General features: G+C 34.4%; 1 long non-coding RNA gene and 2 other non-coding genes across 3 annotated transcripts; 1 reads left to right on the top strand and 2 right to left on the bottom strand.

Annotated features, from left to right (window-relative positions):
- Nucleotides 1–210: 210 nt before the first annotated feature.
- LOC147064459 (5S ribosomal RNA) lies at nt 211–329 on the top strand. Its single transcript, XR_015071966.1, has one exon. It is a non-coding gene; the product is annotated as a 5S ribosomal RNA (ribosomal RNA).
- A 2,419-nt stretch (nt 330–2,748) lies between these two features.
- Nucleotides 2,749–2,868, bottom strand: LOC147064460 (5S ribosomal RNA). The gene has a single exon (XR_015071968.1). It is a non-coding gene; the product is annotated as a 5S ribosomal RNA (ribosomal RNA).
- A 2,527-nt stretch (nt 2,869–5,395) lies between these two features.
- Nucleotides 5,396–7,681, bottom strand: LOC147064461 (uncharacterized). The gene is made up of 3 exons (XR_015071935.1): nt 7,607–7,681; nt 6,419–7,245; nt 5,396–6,008 (listed from the first exon to the last, which is right to left on the bottom strand). It is a non-coding gene; the product is annotated as an uncharacterized LOC147064461 (long non-coding RNA).
- Nucleotides 7,682–16,083: the final 8,402 nt, after the last annotated feature.

A 16,083-nucleotide genomic window follows, 5' to 3' on the forward strand; every position in this document is an offset into this window, starting at 1 on the left:
TTTCTCTTCAGTTTGAAGTTATTTTCACAAAAAAAATTTATTTCACAATATTCGTGGATTCTACGACATAATAATATGGCAGTTAAATTAATAATTAAAAATGCTTTTTTTAATTCTTGTTAGTAAAAAAATAATAAATAATTATATTTGTTATTTACTAAATATTTATGTAAGTATGTTATTTTTACAATTAAAAATATATGCGCTAACGCCAACGACCATACCATGTTGAAAGCACCGGTTCTCGTCCGATCACCGAAGTTAAGCAACATTGGGCGCGGATAGTACTTGGATGGGTGACCGCTTGGGAACACCACGAGCCGTTGGCTTTTTTTGACAATTATTATTTTTAGTCATTAATAAAAAATATTAAAATTTTTAGTAGACCGGTAAAATATTATTTTATTTTATTTTTACGTGACACAATATTGTCAATTTTCGCGAAATATCTTTTAATTGAGTAATATAAGTCAAGCGAAGAGACACTTATAGCAAATACCAAGCTGCTAGGATTTATTTTTTGTCGAATATTCTCAACGGTGGGACTTATTCCGATTTTTCTATAATCTAAGGTCCCGAGGTACTTATTAATTATGAGACTCCCACGATAAAAAAAATCGGTGTGTGTACCTACTTATGTACGCGCGTTATGGTACGTTTACATTTGACACTAATATCGTCATATTTATGTATGACACCATATTCACTTAAGTGTAAACAGTAAGTATATTTGTATCTGCCACTTATTTTGCGTGTGTCGACTCTCACCTACCACTTATTCAATCTACTTATATACGCAAATGTAAACACCGCGTTTTCGACAAGTTCGAACTTGGAGCGATATATCACCGAAGTTGGACCACCGTCTACTTTTATGTCAAGTACCTGACACAATATTCGTAGTTTGACAGGTAGGTACCTAATGAATTGCATATGTATATTTCTAAAACAACGGACAATCAATAATCATAGGTACACCATGAATGTATGCCCAACGTTTACGTTAATAAATGTACTGTAGCGATCTGTCAAAAATCATAGACAATGAGAAATAAATCGGATGTGCCGTGTTCTATGGATTTTGTTCGAAAATAAAATATCGCTTGTTCTCGGCACATACGATTAATTCTGATGCACTCTGTGAAGAAAAAATGCGCTTCAAATGGTATTACCTAATTCATTTTGGCCCACACCTGCACTCGTATTAGGTACGATAATATTATATTGAATATGCAATGACGATCAAGTGCTAGATATCGCAATGTTACTGTTAATCGTTCTTCTACGCATTTCTGAATTGTGTGTCTTGTTTTTTGGCAAAAGGTCCAATCTTGCAAACTAAAGTTCACAAATTGAGTTGGATCTTCGATTTTAAACTCTGACATTAAACGGAAGGCACCTAGTTCTTCTCGTCGCTGAATCCATTCCCGCACCCATCTAGACCATTTTTTCCTCCTTTTTGTTGCCAAAAGACTTACTCGCTGCTTTCTTTTTTAACATTCCCATATTGACAACTGACATAACGTTTTTGAGAAGTATACAAAATAAGTGTCCGAATAAATTACAATATCATATGTAAACACCGCATATATTTATTCCAATGTTGCCATTGAATAAAGTGTCGAGACTTTATTTCAACGAGAAGTATACCAGAATTTTATGTCAGATCCATGCAGGTGTAAACAGTAAATGAAATTTTATGTCCGACACATAAAATAAGTATAACGGTATAAGTGTCAGATGTAAACGTACCATTAGAAGTTATTCTTCTTTGGCGTAACAAAACACAATAAGCCGTTACTTGAGTCTATTAATATTACAGTGGATTAGGTTGATGAAAACGTAGACGATTCATCTGTGTCTCATATAGCACATGATAATTGTAATTTAGTTACATATTGTATTGGACCAAAACTCATCTTTGCCATACAGCGGTTATAATCGATTCAGAAGTGCCCATGATGAATTAATAAAAAATCAAATTTTAATATATTTTTTCAACTATTTACCAACTCAACATTCACAAAATTTATTTATTTATTGATACTTATATAATTTTACACATAAAAATAATACTTACATAAATATAGTCTCAAATCTTGATACACTATCTTTACAATAAAAAATAAATATACACTCCAATATAAATAAAGTTTTATGAATATAAATTAACAGTGTAGAATGAGTCTACAGAAATTTGTTTATCAACATATTATATATTTATTATGACACAATATTGGTTATGTTTACAACACGTGCTCTTTACTTGGTTGTATTGAACGACTAACTAAATAACACTATGCGCATGCGCATGTACCCATGAGACCGAAATGAATATACTTACTTAATAATAAATTATGTGTTACATCGGCGCGCGCAACTTCGTTACGTCACGCCAAAAATACACTGATTTGTTTTCCCAAACGAGCAAAAAGAAGTAGGTATAACTTAAAAAAAAAACATAGGTAATGTGTGCTTATATGTAGATTTGAAGACATAAAAACCCAACTATGTACCTACCTGTTTAGTTTTATACCTATCAATAATAAATCTAACGATTTTTTGTAACTGAGACGTCGTTTAATTAAAATTAATGTGCAAAAATTTCAAAACATTTTGCTAATATACCTTGGAATACCTATTAATTTATTTCATCATGCATTTTCTTCTAGAAAATATAAAAAGGAAAGCCCTAATATACTATGGAATACCTACTAATTTATTTCTTCTAGAAAATATAAAAAGGAAAGCCAACGGCACGCGGTGTTCCCAAGCGGACACCCATCCAAGTACTATCCGCCGCCCAATGTTGCTTAACTTCGGTGATCGGACGAGAACCGGTGCTTTCAACATGGTATGGTCGTTGGCAAGCGTTTTAATTTTTTTATTATCCTAATTATTATATTGTACATTTTTATGTTAGTTTACGTAGGCTATCATCATCGCTAAAAATGTCTACATCTCTATGGAGTGCATTGACCAACCGCACACCTCTCGCTATTGGTGCCTGGTGAGCCTGACACGAGGAAACAGCTTTCACCCAAAATATGTTATCGCTGCGACCACGCATGTAATTGACGGGTGCATAAAAATTCAAATTTTCCACAATATCGGGATTGGAAACTATACCACGTGAGAGCAGGGAACTAATTTTGAAGTTGGTAGTTACTTAGTGTATATTTTGCTTATTCTAATCATCATCATCAGCCTGAATCTATCCACTGCTGGATGAAGGCCTCTTCAAGCTGCTTCCACTTCTCTTGGTCCTGTGCATTGCGTTGCCGCAGAACTTTATCATTTCATCGATCCAGCGGCCTATAGGTCTACCTTGCGGACGTTTTGTACTTCTTGCATACCACTGGATGACTAGATTTGTCCAACGATTGTCTCTTCTTCGAGCTATGTGTCCAGCCCATCTCCATTTAAGGCTTTTAATAAACTCTATTACATCGCATGCCCTTGTCTGCTTCCTTATCCCCTCATTCCTCTTTTTGTCCTTTCGCGTTATGCCCAGCATGCACCTCTCCATACCACGTTGAGCTACTCTAAGTTTCTGGATCTCTCTTTTACTTAGGGTCCATGTTTCACACGCATATGTGATCACGGAAAGCACACTCTGGTTGAACACTTTGCGCTTTAGGCACAGTGGAAGGTCACTTTTAAAGACATTATTCAGGCGGCCAAAAGAACTCCAGCCTAGCTTTACTATGCGAACAATTTCATCAAATATAGATCCATCTATAGACACTTGTTGTCCCACATAGATGTAGCTTTTCACCTGTTCAAGCTGAGTGCCATTGATGAGGATCTCCTTTTGGCCCGCAAAGCAGTTGAACATGACTTTTATCTTTGTTACATTTATTTTCAAACCTACTTTCTTGCTTACTTCAGCGAGTTCCTGCATTCTGCTTTGGCGGTCTTCCGAGTCTTGCGAGAAAATTACTATGTCATCGGCAAAGCGCAGATGACTCAGGTATTCTCCATTTATGGGGATCCCATTGTCATTCCAGTCAAGTTGCCTGAATAAGTCTTCAAGGGTAGCTGTAAATAGTTTAGGTGAAATTGTATCACCTTGTCGGACTCCTTTGCTGATAGGAAATCTGCGCGATGGTTTATGGAGATTGATAGATGCTGTTGCACTACTGTATATATTATTCAACATATTTATATAGCGCCCAGGGATTCCTTGTTTTCTGAGTGCGTCGAGTATTGAACATTTCTTTACCGAATCGAACGCCTTCTCATACGAGTAGTCTATAAAACACATGCATAGTTGCAGTTTGTATTCCTGGCACCGCTGTATGATTTCTCTGACGACTTGGATATGGTCCATAGTGCTGTATCCTCCTCTAAATCCAGCTTGTTCTCTTGGTTGGTTCTCGTCTAGTACATTTTGCAGACGGTTTGAGAGAATTTTTGTGAACGTCTTGTAGAGAATAGGGAGTAGACTTATTGGACGATAGTTTGCTAGGTCTTCTCTGTCACCTTTTTTGTGAAGAATGACAATGCTGGCATTTTTCCATGTCTCTGGGACATCCTCTTTGCGTATGCAGGCTGCGAACAATTGTGCAAGCACTTCATTTGTATCTTTTCCCGCTTTTTTGAGGAAATCTACCGTTAGACCGCCTTCCCCCGGGGCTTTCCCACTTGTCATGTAATTTAAAGCATGGGTTACTTCCCAGGATGTGATTTCGGGAGTATGGTCTTCCGAATTTCCATTTCTCTGAAGATCTAAGTCTATAGTCGTATTGTCAGTGTCATTACTGTAGAGATGGCTGTAGAACTCTTCAATTCGGTTTAACAAGTATTCCCAATTTCTGATGATAGAACCATCTTTACGTAGGTACATATCTATTATTTTTGAATAATATGTAATTATTATAATAAAATTGATACGTAAAGCCGCGTTGCCACGATCCAAGTACACTTGGACCGAGCGCCATCCAAGCGCACTCGTACAGGACATCTTCATACAAATTACTCCTATCCAAGCTACCTACTTCGACCGCGTTCTACTCATCCAAGCTAGCTTGGATAGGAATAATTAGTATGAAGATGTCTCATACGAGCGCGCTCAGTCCAAGTCAACGCCTAATAATAATAATTAAATATGTAATATTTTTTTGTATTGCCGAATATTATTATTGGCACATTGTACAGATAGTATTACTGACATCTATGGATTATCTAACACAATTGATAAATAAAAGTATGTTGTTAACGCCATCTATTAAATTGTATGTATACAAATTTTTAATGCAAACAAAAACACAAAATGTATTTCTTCATAGTTAACAATATTTTCGTAAGATGTCGCATTATTTTCTCTTCATCTTGACCGGACCAGCCAAAACAGAATAGCCAGGGGAAAAACGAAACATTAATTTTTCTGGAATCTATTTATTAATTCAATTTTAAACGAAATACATATACTTATATATAAATATTTAATATTTAAAAAAAAAACAATTTTTAAGTGAAATCATCAAGGTATAATAAATATACTTTCATTTTTTTTTTTAAATACCGTTATTTTGAAAATAATGCATTTTGTATATAAAATTGTATATAATTTTGTATTGTATATAATTGTATGTATTCTTTTTAATGTGCCGTAAATATATTTCTTCTGTTACATTTTGTTGTTTGAATGCGCAGCAAACATCACACTGTCCTTTTTTTGGTTGAAAAATAGCTACTTATATTTAGTTTTCTTCTGCTATAATTTTTAACTCTTGACATTTGTCAACATACATTTTATACATTTGTAAAACACTTTGAAATGTTGGCTCAAGGTATTTACTGGTGCTTGCTCGGCAGTAATGTGATGGTAACTTGGGTAGATCATCAAGGAATTTCTCCATATTTTCAGTAGCTTCTATCATTCTCAGTTTCTTAACACTCCTAGAAACTATTTTTTCTGGTCCCAAATATAGTAAACTCTCCACTATTTCACCTTCATATAGGCTTTTGTTTGTTGAATTATTCATGATGGCAAAAATGTATATCTGCAAATAAAATAAAACCACATTATAAAAAACCTACCCTGCAAATTTGAACAACTGATGACAAATTTTAAAATTATGAAAATAAGTGGTTCTAACGCATTAATTCGAAGTACCACATTATAATCTCATTGACAATACATGAAAAAGCATTAAAATTTGTAAAAGTAAGAAAATGTATTCATATATATCTTTTAAAACGACTAAATCCTGAGCACAACACACAAAGACGCCAGATTTGTATGGCAGTTGAATCATTTAAGTATACATTTTGCATCCAACATTTTTGAACATGCAGATATTCAAAAAAGATTTCCTTAATTTAACCGAAAACAAATTTTTTGTCAGTTGTGCCACTTTGCATGTACGTAAAGGCGATTTTTCAGTTTCAATAATACAAAAATGTCACAAACCCATTTTTAGCAGATAAGGTGAATCGGGGTAAGTGCACCATATAAAATGCATATATGAAATTTAAAGTGGTGCCGCATTTCACAGGATATCAGTCCACTCATCCCACACAAACTTTCCTTTAAAGATAATAAGCGGTGGACATTTATCACCACCTGCACTGCAGCCCAACAGAACAGTAGTGTTATCTCTTCCTGGTGAACTAATTGTTCTGGTGGAAGCATATCCAATAAGCCCAACGACTTTAGTTTTGCTGGGATCTTTGGAGAAACTAGTCTCATCCATGTTCCATATTTGATGAGGGCGGTTTTGAAGATCCAGTTTTTCTATCTCATTTGTCAAAATGTCAAAATATTCGTTTATTATAAACGGATCTAAAACTTTTTTCCTGGCATATTCGACAGGTTGGGGTTTTTTTATTGATAAATTGTTCCGTTTTGAGAATCCCATGTACCAATCATGACCCGGAATTCCATTTTTAAAAGGTGTTGTTAAATAATTGTTATCCGCAATATATTGGGTGACTAACTCAATTACTTCCTTTTTAGAAAGTCCAAATCCATGTTTCTCCATGACGTGTAGATTTTCGGTTAGGCTTTTTTCAACCTCAGCCGGTAGTGCTGTATTTCGCCCCATCGTGGTAGATTTTTTCCCAAGCCTCCCAGAAACATAACACATAATTGCCAATCTGGGTATTCCGAATTTTTTCTCTGCCTGGTACCCATTTATGCGACCGCTTTTTACATCTTCCACTGCTTCTAAAAGTTTTTCTGTGGTATAAGTAGACGCTTTAGAAGTCTTTCTAATATAATTCCTCGGCATTTTCTTTCTGAAAAAAAAACCAACATAAGTATATAGGTACTCACTTCATTTTATATTTAAAATTTGCAATGTTAATATTGTACTCAAATATAATAGTAAGTAATTACTTTCCATAATTTAAAAAGATTTGTTTAGATTTTAAAAATATGTACCTAAGTACTCACTTAAGTAAGTATTTCCCATCACTAGTTAAATTTCCTTCCATACAAAAATATTTGGGGGCAAGTGCAACTAGACAGAGTTACACTTACCCCAGTATGTAAAATTATGGAGGGAAGTGCATCTTGTCTTATAAGTCAGAATATCTTTAAGTATTCATTAAACAAATATATACACATCAAACTATAATTCAAAGGAAAGGTACTTACCAAATTGTAGTTTCCCAGCACAAGTTTTAGTAAAGTTATTGACAAATTACGACGACACTCTTGACTCGAACTTTGACATAAACCAACTAGTCTATGAACCAACTGAAAAACTTTGAATTCAATAGTCATAAAAGTAGCTATATGTGTGTAGTGCACCTGCCATCTATGGGTCATATTGTCAATTTACTTGATTGAAAAAGATTCTTCATAGATGGCAGCATTCTAATATAATATGTATGGAAGATAGAAGGCGGAGATGCACCTACCGCGTATATGCACTTACCCCGATTCACCTTATGCAATTTTGCAACGAAAACGACGATATTATTTTATCACAGCTTGAAATAATATTGTACTAGATATTATAGGAATTTACATTGTATTCATAACATAGTAGGTACCTATGTAAAATTATTGTTGATATGCTTAAATATACAATGTATGATTTTTAATAGCCATCTCTGGTTTATTAAGTATTACTTCTTTTTCTTTCCATTTCTAAAATAAAAGAGTATTACTAATTTAACGTTAGATGGCAGTGAGTAATTATAATGCGAATATAATAGGTTCAAAAAAATGTAAAATTTTCAACGAAAGGAAATCTTCTGAAATAGCAGAACGAGTTTCAAAATAAGTTCGTTTTCGCTAAAATCGATACAGACTTTTTCATATTTCGGTCTAGCAAGGATTCAGATTTGAGACCTATTATTGATTTTATAAGGTTTTCCAAATTTTCTCTCCGATCAGTTTTTATTCTCAATAAGAATTTTTATCCAGAATCTTTAGCTGAATGATGTAGGCCGCCTATAAATTTTAGAATATTATGCATTCCGGTTGTGATTTAACCGGATCGTAGAGATTGAGTTGGTTTCTGGGATATAGGTATTTAGATTGCTGGACTAGGGTTGTAAGTTGTAAGCCATCCCGATTTGGAAGGGATCGTCCCGGTAAATAAGTACCTGTCCTGGATACTGGATCTCGATTGAAGCACAACGGTGAATTACGTAGATAATACGTAGCACATAACGTAATGTTCTAGTAACTAGGTAGTAAGGACGTAAACATCACTAAACGTCAGGAGGAGGAGATTAGAAAAAAAACCGATTTTTTTCGGTTCAGTTCCGGTTTTTGTTCCGACAAAAATAACGGTTTTTCCAGATTTCGGTTCAGTTCCGGCTCGAAGCTCTGCGTTTCAGAAAACGTTGGCAACCGTAAACAAAAGTTATGTTGATATTTATTAAATGTATTTAGGTTAAAAAGTTTGAATTTATCGAACCTAAGTAAGGTAATCATTGAAGGTAGGTACTCTGTAGGTAGGTAGGTAAAAATCATGCAAATTTTACTTCACACTTTCTTACTTGATGCTAATACAATTATTAATAACTCTCATGTGTTAATTACAATTTAATTAAGTATAAAAATTTAATCCGTATTAAAATTATCATAATATAATTAATGACTATGTTAGAGAATGAACATACGTTTTATGAATTTTTAATATCATACTTACACTAATTAGGTCTATAATGTTATTTACTATCACAGTCGCTTTGTCTTTTCCAAAAATGTGGGTTACTTCTTTGCATATAAAATTAGGCGTAAATATTAAAACTTATAACAATTAAATTCATATTACTTACTATCTACATTTTAATTATGATTGTAATCTTTTCAAGTCGATGCGAAATGTCTGGGACTCACGATTGTACTCGGTCAAAACCAAATGCCGCCTATTCGATGCTTGCATTCTGACGGTGCTGCTTTACGGTAGCGAATCATTGCACGTTACGAAGGCTCAGAGCAACCGTATACTGAGCTTCGAAAACAGATGTTTGCGACGAATACTGGGTGTGCGGTGGTATGACTTTAGGAGCAACGAGGAGATAAGAGAACGCACCAAGCAGCCTCTCATCACGCTGAAAGTGAAGAGGCGACGTTGGACCTGGCTCAGCCACGTGCTGCGGATGCCAGAAGAGAACTTCAACCTGGCTTGCCTGTTCTTCAAGCCGACCGGATTCCGGCGACCTGGAAGACCGCTAAATACAATCTACAGAGTGTATACGGCGGAGCTACGGGATGCTGGTTTGACCTGGAACGAAGCAAGACGACTGGCGAGCGACAGGGATTCTTGGAGGCATCGCGTGGTGTTCATATGCTCCAGTTAAGGGGCGGATATGGCCAAAGAAGAAGAAGGTAATCTCTTCGCAAGAAAGCAGTGGCGGCTCGTGGATAAGATATTTGGGGGTGCTGCGGTTGATTAAAAATAAAATAAATGTTTATTTGGATTATATTTTACTATTAACATCAAAATTAAAAATAAATAATTAATTATATTAATAATTAAAATTTTGTATAAACTGCTTGCAGAAATAAATTTTAACAATGTTAATAAATCATTATAGCTATATTTCTTTCCTCGCTGTGGCGCGCGTGCTTACGTGCGACGCAGAAACGGAGAGATACTGAAATCGGACTGTCTGACTGGCAGTACCGATTAGGCTTCAAGCTACGAGCACCGCTGCCCGCGTCCCTCCTTCGCCCACTTGAAAATAGTCTATTGAAATCGGTACTGTACAAAATCCAGTACCTACCACGGTGTATGACAATATTATTGGACATTGGATGTATCGCTGCGCGGGCGAGCTTATTACATGCTTAATAATATTGATATTTTCATATAATATAGATAAATTTATGTATATTATAATATTACATTTTTCTCAATTTGCTTGGGGGTGCTGCAGTTCCGCAGTGCATATGGACGAGCCGCCACTGAGTGTAGGTACAAACTAGGTATCCTGGCTGGACATTGCGAGATGTGACATAAAATTATTATGTATATGGTTCAATTTCAAAAATCATTGACAAAAAAATGATTTTTCTCGTAGTGAATTATCTTATCACACGAAAGACCATTTCTCAGATTTTTATAAATTTAAGTAAATAGGTGTAGTCATGGTAGGTATAAATAAAAAAAAAATATTGATCTAAATTGATAGTACCTAAGCATTTTGTCGCTATAGGTAGGTATCAACAAAATCTAAAGCGATTCCCTACCTTTTTTCTTTGGCGGAAACCCTAGACACCTGACATATTTTATTTTGGTGGAGAGATAAATTTAAAAATACAAGTTTTATTTTCAAACTTTATGTAAATTCATCATCTAGGTATTTAATATTATTATTTCTGCGTATCTTTGTAATACACAACCAAAAATACTCACAATTTATCAGAACCGCAGGTGAAATTAAAATTTACTGTGGGTAATATACGTATTCTTTTACTAATTTTCCACCTCTAAGCAACGTATGACCTACATACCCTGCGGGATGTCACTGCTTCTACAATTAGTAAGTGATAGATGAACTAATAGTTTAGATTGTTTAGAAGAATATTTGCAAAAATGTCACCCTCGCCACCGACTAACTTCAACAATACCCGTGGTGCGACTTCTAACTGAACTAAATATTAAAAATACCTACTTCATTGTTTGAAAATAAGTCATAGTAAACCTTCTTTTACTATAAGTATTATCAATTAATCAAATAGTCTCAAGTTATATTTTTTTATATACCTACCTCTAGTAAGTTTTTTCGAATTATCGTAAAACCCTGACACGATTCACGGAACTCCAGGGTTCTTGTGAATTACTGACCTTTGTACTACTTCCACACCAAGTTATTACAAAGATTAGGTTCAAGACGATACATCAGTCAAACGGCAAATAATTTTCAACTATAGGCGCGACGACATTTTGGACTCGCTGGCATTCGGAGAGCGAACGTCGAGGTGTCAATATGTCAATTTGTTTCGTGATGGCGACGGGGGTATTAATTCTTAAATCGTGTAAAGATGACTAAAAACGTTACCCATTTACTTGAAAAAGAAAACATGTCAATGAAAATATTATTATTGTTACTAATAGAACATAAAGTTCCCACCACCACCCGTCATATATGCACAGCCGCTTTCTATGACGCTTTAAACGTGTCTGAAAGAAGTGATTTTAAGTGCTCATTCCGTTCCGAGACGGAGCCGCACGGGACTGATGCTGCAACCATGCACCGTAGTGCTTAAAGAATAAAGATAAGAAAGATTTTTTTTTTTTTTGGACTGGCTCTGTTGGATTTATATGACACATTACATTTCGTTCGGCATGCGTCATTTGCACCCGCGACCCGCAATCCGCGCATCGCCTAGCCACGATTTTTTTAGACCATGCCTCATTGAGGTATAGCCTTAATGACAGTAAGTAAACTAAATTTGCGTAATTTTTAAGGTTTTTAGTTCAGAATAGTCAGAATAGTGACTGATTACATTCTGACATTGGCGTAACTGCTACAAGAGGTTATATTCAATGAAAATTATGAACAAACAACTTCTTTAGCTAAGATGTTCATCTTATTATCTTTACGGTCGATCTAATAGTAGGTAGATATTGTTTATCTTTGGCCAATAAAATTTATATAACAACCCTGAAAACAATTCGCGATGCTAAATATTAATATTCTCTTTGACCTCGACACTATGTTTATGTTTATTCTGTAATGGTTTGTCTGAAATTCTTACCATTACACCATTGACGTGACACATTATTGTCAATTTTCTCGAAATACCTTTCTATAGAGCAATGTGGGTCAAGCGAAGAGACACGTATACCAAATACCAAGCTGTTAATATTCTCTAGGATTTATATTTTGTAGAATAATATTCTCAATGGTGGAACTTGAAGTCCCGAGGTACCTATTTATTAATTTTGAGACTCCCCACGATAAAAAAAATATTATTTGTAGATTTGGAGAAGACACGATAATCAATAAAAATCGATATTGGAGATTATTCTTGTTATATTACGTGAAATATGAATACACAATGAAATAATTACAAGATAAAAAGAACTTTTTATATACAACGTTTTTAAATTTTCTGTTGAATTAATGCTCAATATGCTCAAACTTGTACTTGATATGAAGTAAATAAAAAACAAACAAACAAACAAATATAGAATACTGAAATGTCATTTTGACATATCATTTTGATTTCCATAGTAACGCACGTATATATTAATAATTTAGTTGCTAGGACCACCCCCTTAGTCTTTTACTTTTTACGGATTTTTCTGAAAAATCTTTCCATACTAAACAGAATTAACTGAAAATCAATTCAATTCTGCTTAAAGATGGCTAAAAGTATTAAAAGAATGCATCTTGGCAAAAGTTAAAGCTTAAAATATAATATCAGAACACGAGTTCTGATAATATATTTTAAAAGTTTCAAATGTCTAGCTCTAACACCCACGGTGGCCGCGCGGCTTAAGCGTTGGACTATCACGCCGTGGGTCCCGGGTTCGAATCCTGTGTCTGGCAAGTAGGTACAGATATTGTTTTTCAATTTGTGTGTGCGTCAGGGTATGGACCTAATAGGTTGAGCAAGTGGCTGACATCCATTTCTCGTAAAAAAAAAACAAAATCTGTCAATACAAACTCTACTCTGTGGAGGCCCATATGATCCTATTAGGATCGGGCATGGTCGGAAAAAATGTCTAGCTAGTCGGGAAGTTAGTTAAAAATCGATTGCAAGATTTGTACTGGACAAACAACCACCGGACAAACAAGAATACGAGCTAATAAAAACGTTGTAAAATGAGAGCCATTTGTGTGTTCATAGTTAAATTAAAACAAATGAAAAAAAAACCGGTACAAGTCAGTTATGGGGAGCAAGGCGGAAACCGCGCTAATTGTCATAACCGATTTTGGCAAAATTGAATTGAACAAAATTGGCAAGAATGTACTTACGAAAGTCCTTTCCCCCGGTCCATAGCAATTGGTAATGATGTGAGTCGTGATGATATGTGCTTGTATGAATTGCATTCGATTCAATTTTATCAATCAGGGAAAAATCTAAGAATCTTCTGATGAGCAGACATGTAAATCGCAATCATTAACTTCCACTTTACAAAAATTACGAATGCAGTAACAGTAATCTTCTTTGTGTCAAAATTCAAATTGATTTTACTGTTTACAATTATTTGTAATTTTATTGTTCAAATTATATCTGCAGTTTATGTAGTTACAATTAATAGGTAGGTACAGTGTTTATTTTTTTGAGTTCAATTTGTTCAACCGTTGTATTTAATATACGTGGTTCAAACTGTATCTAAAAAAATGACATTTTCAAACAACATGGTCGATGATTGAAAAGTGAAACAAACATACAGGTAGATTGGAAAATCCGAAAGAACTAAAATGGCGGCGAAATTGATTTTTCATATACCTATTATAACTTCACCTATTTTAATAGATTTGGAATGGTAATAGATAGCACATCATTGCTAGGTAAAAAATAGGGTGCCGGACGAAATCCCGAAGGTCGAAATCCCGAAGGCCGAAATCCCGAATGCTGAAATCCCGAATGGTCGAAATCCCGAATGGCCGAAATCCCGAAAGCCTAAATCCCGAAAGCCGAAATCCCGAAAGCCGAAATCCCGAATACCGAAATCCCGAACGCTGAAATCCTGAATGGCCGGAATCCCGAAATCCCAAAAGATAAAAAAAATACAAACATCAATACTAGCGCAATATTGAATTGCGCAATTTTTACAAGAGAGACAAAAACCCATTTTTTGTGAAAATATATTTTTTTTTTAAATAAAAACATTTCAGCATTCGGGATTTCGGCCTTCGGGATTCCGACCTTCGGGATTTCGACCCAAATCCAAAAAATAGTAGGTATGTCTGCACTGAACAGATTAATATTGTATTCCCTGTATGTCTCTTTCAAAAAACCGTTTAGAAACTGACATTTCATTCATGAAATGAGTTCATAAACACTAGGTGATCATAGTATCATTGGGCCCCTCAGATGCTGGTTACTTAAACCCTGGCGTCTAAATTTATTAAACATAGATACATGCTTTGCCTACTGATTCTCTGAATACTGGTTGTCCAAATTCGAAAGAAAATTTATTTGTCAAAGTAACCTAATAAAAGGATTCAAACAATAATTGGATTTTTCTGAAAATTAAAATTTATGTACTCATATAGTAATGTTTAGAATGAATTTTGTCGCTAGAGTAGTTGAGATAGCTGGATTCGTTATTAGCAGAAGTCTGAACGTTTTCTCCGTGAAAGTGATGAAATGCTGGTTTTCTTTTTTCACTTTTTTACTGCACTGATACGCCTATTCGACTGATTACCTCGCATTAAATTAGATCAAATATAATATTCACTTGTATTAATATATTATGTAGTAATAAATAAATAGGTAATATGTTTAATAAAATGTATTACTTACGGAGTGCAAAGTTATGAAGTGACAACTCTACATTTATCATAAAAAATGTTCTAAAACGGTGTTGAAGGTGGAAATATATTTTTTAAATTATTAATTATTGTAATTTAATTTAATGTAAGAGTACATTATTCTCAGAAGGAATATCGGAAAACCATCTTGATGAAGAGAATTTACCTTACAGACCTAATAAAAACGGCTCATGCACATTATCAAGACTACAAAAATAAATGACTTGTCTCTGTTTAAGATTTAAAGAAAAATTAAAAATTAAAAAACAGCTTGAGATTTGTTAATACTTAATACCGCTCGCGGCTGACTGAAATCTCTAACGGCCGCGCTACATTTGTGACATGAATTTTTGTTACGACTGTGCGATTTTTCGTAACGAATCCTCCCGGGAGGTCAAGGCAAAAGCATGTATCCATGCTCAAACAATAAAGGGTACTTTGAAAAGGGAGGAGGGGGTAGTTTTATATTTCAAAAAGTGCAAATCAATTTAATCGTATACCTACTGGCAGTGGCGGCTTGACAGTGGTTGGGTTTAGCCATTAATTATTAAATATATATATACCTAGGTACCTACTTTCTCATACTATACATTATGTACCAAGCACTTATAATAATACGATTTAATTATTGAAATATAAAAATCAAGTTTTTATGTAAAATATATTATTTTATAGTAAGTGTTAACTTCAAAAAACTACAAAATCACACGCCGAACGCGTTACATCGGCGCGCGCAACTTTGTCACACGCCAAAAATACACTCTGATCTGATTTCCCAAACGCGCCAAAAGAAGTATAACTTTAAAAAAGTTGCCTTACATTTGTGTATTTAGGTAATATGAAGATTTTTGCAACTTAATATGTCACTCTTTTTTAAAATGTGACATGTAACGTTTTCGAAATTCAGCATTCAATAATTATAATCTCAATCATAGTAGTTATCAACTAAAAATGCAAAATCTAGATATGCAATAAAATGAAAAAATAACACCTGTGGGTCTATTCTATACTTATCGACCGTTAAAGTGATAAATTGATAGATATTATCAAACTTAGGGTAGGTTTGTATCGAAGTATTAGCACTTATTGTAATAATTACAATACGTTGGTTGTATTGTTGCAATAAGTGCTATATTTTAACAGCAGTAAGAGAGGCGCTGTTAAAATGTAACGTTT

This window comes from Rhyacophila brunnea, unplaced genomic scaffold, assembly GCF_057557595.1.
Source record: "Rhyacophila brunnea isolate RB1 unplaced genomic scaffold, BYU_Rbru_1.0 scaffold_7, whole genome shotgun sequence".
Taxonomy (NCBI): Eukaryota; Metazoa; Arthropoda; class Insecta; order Trichoptera; family Rhyacophilidae; genus Rhyacophila; species Rhyacophila brunnea.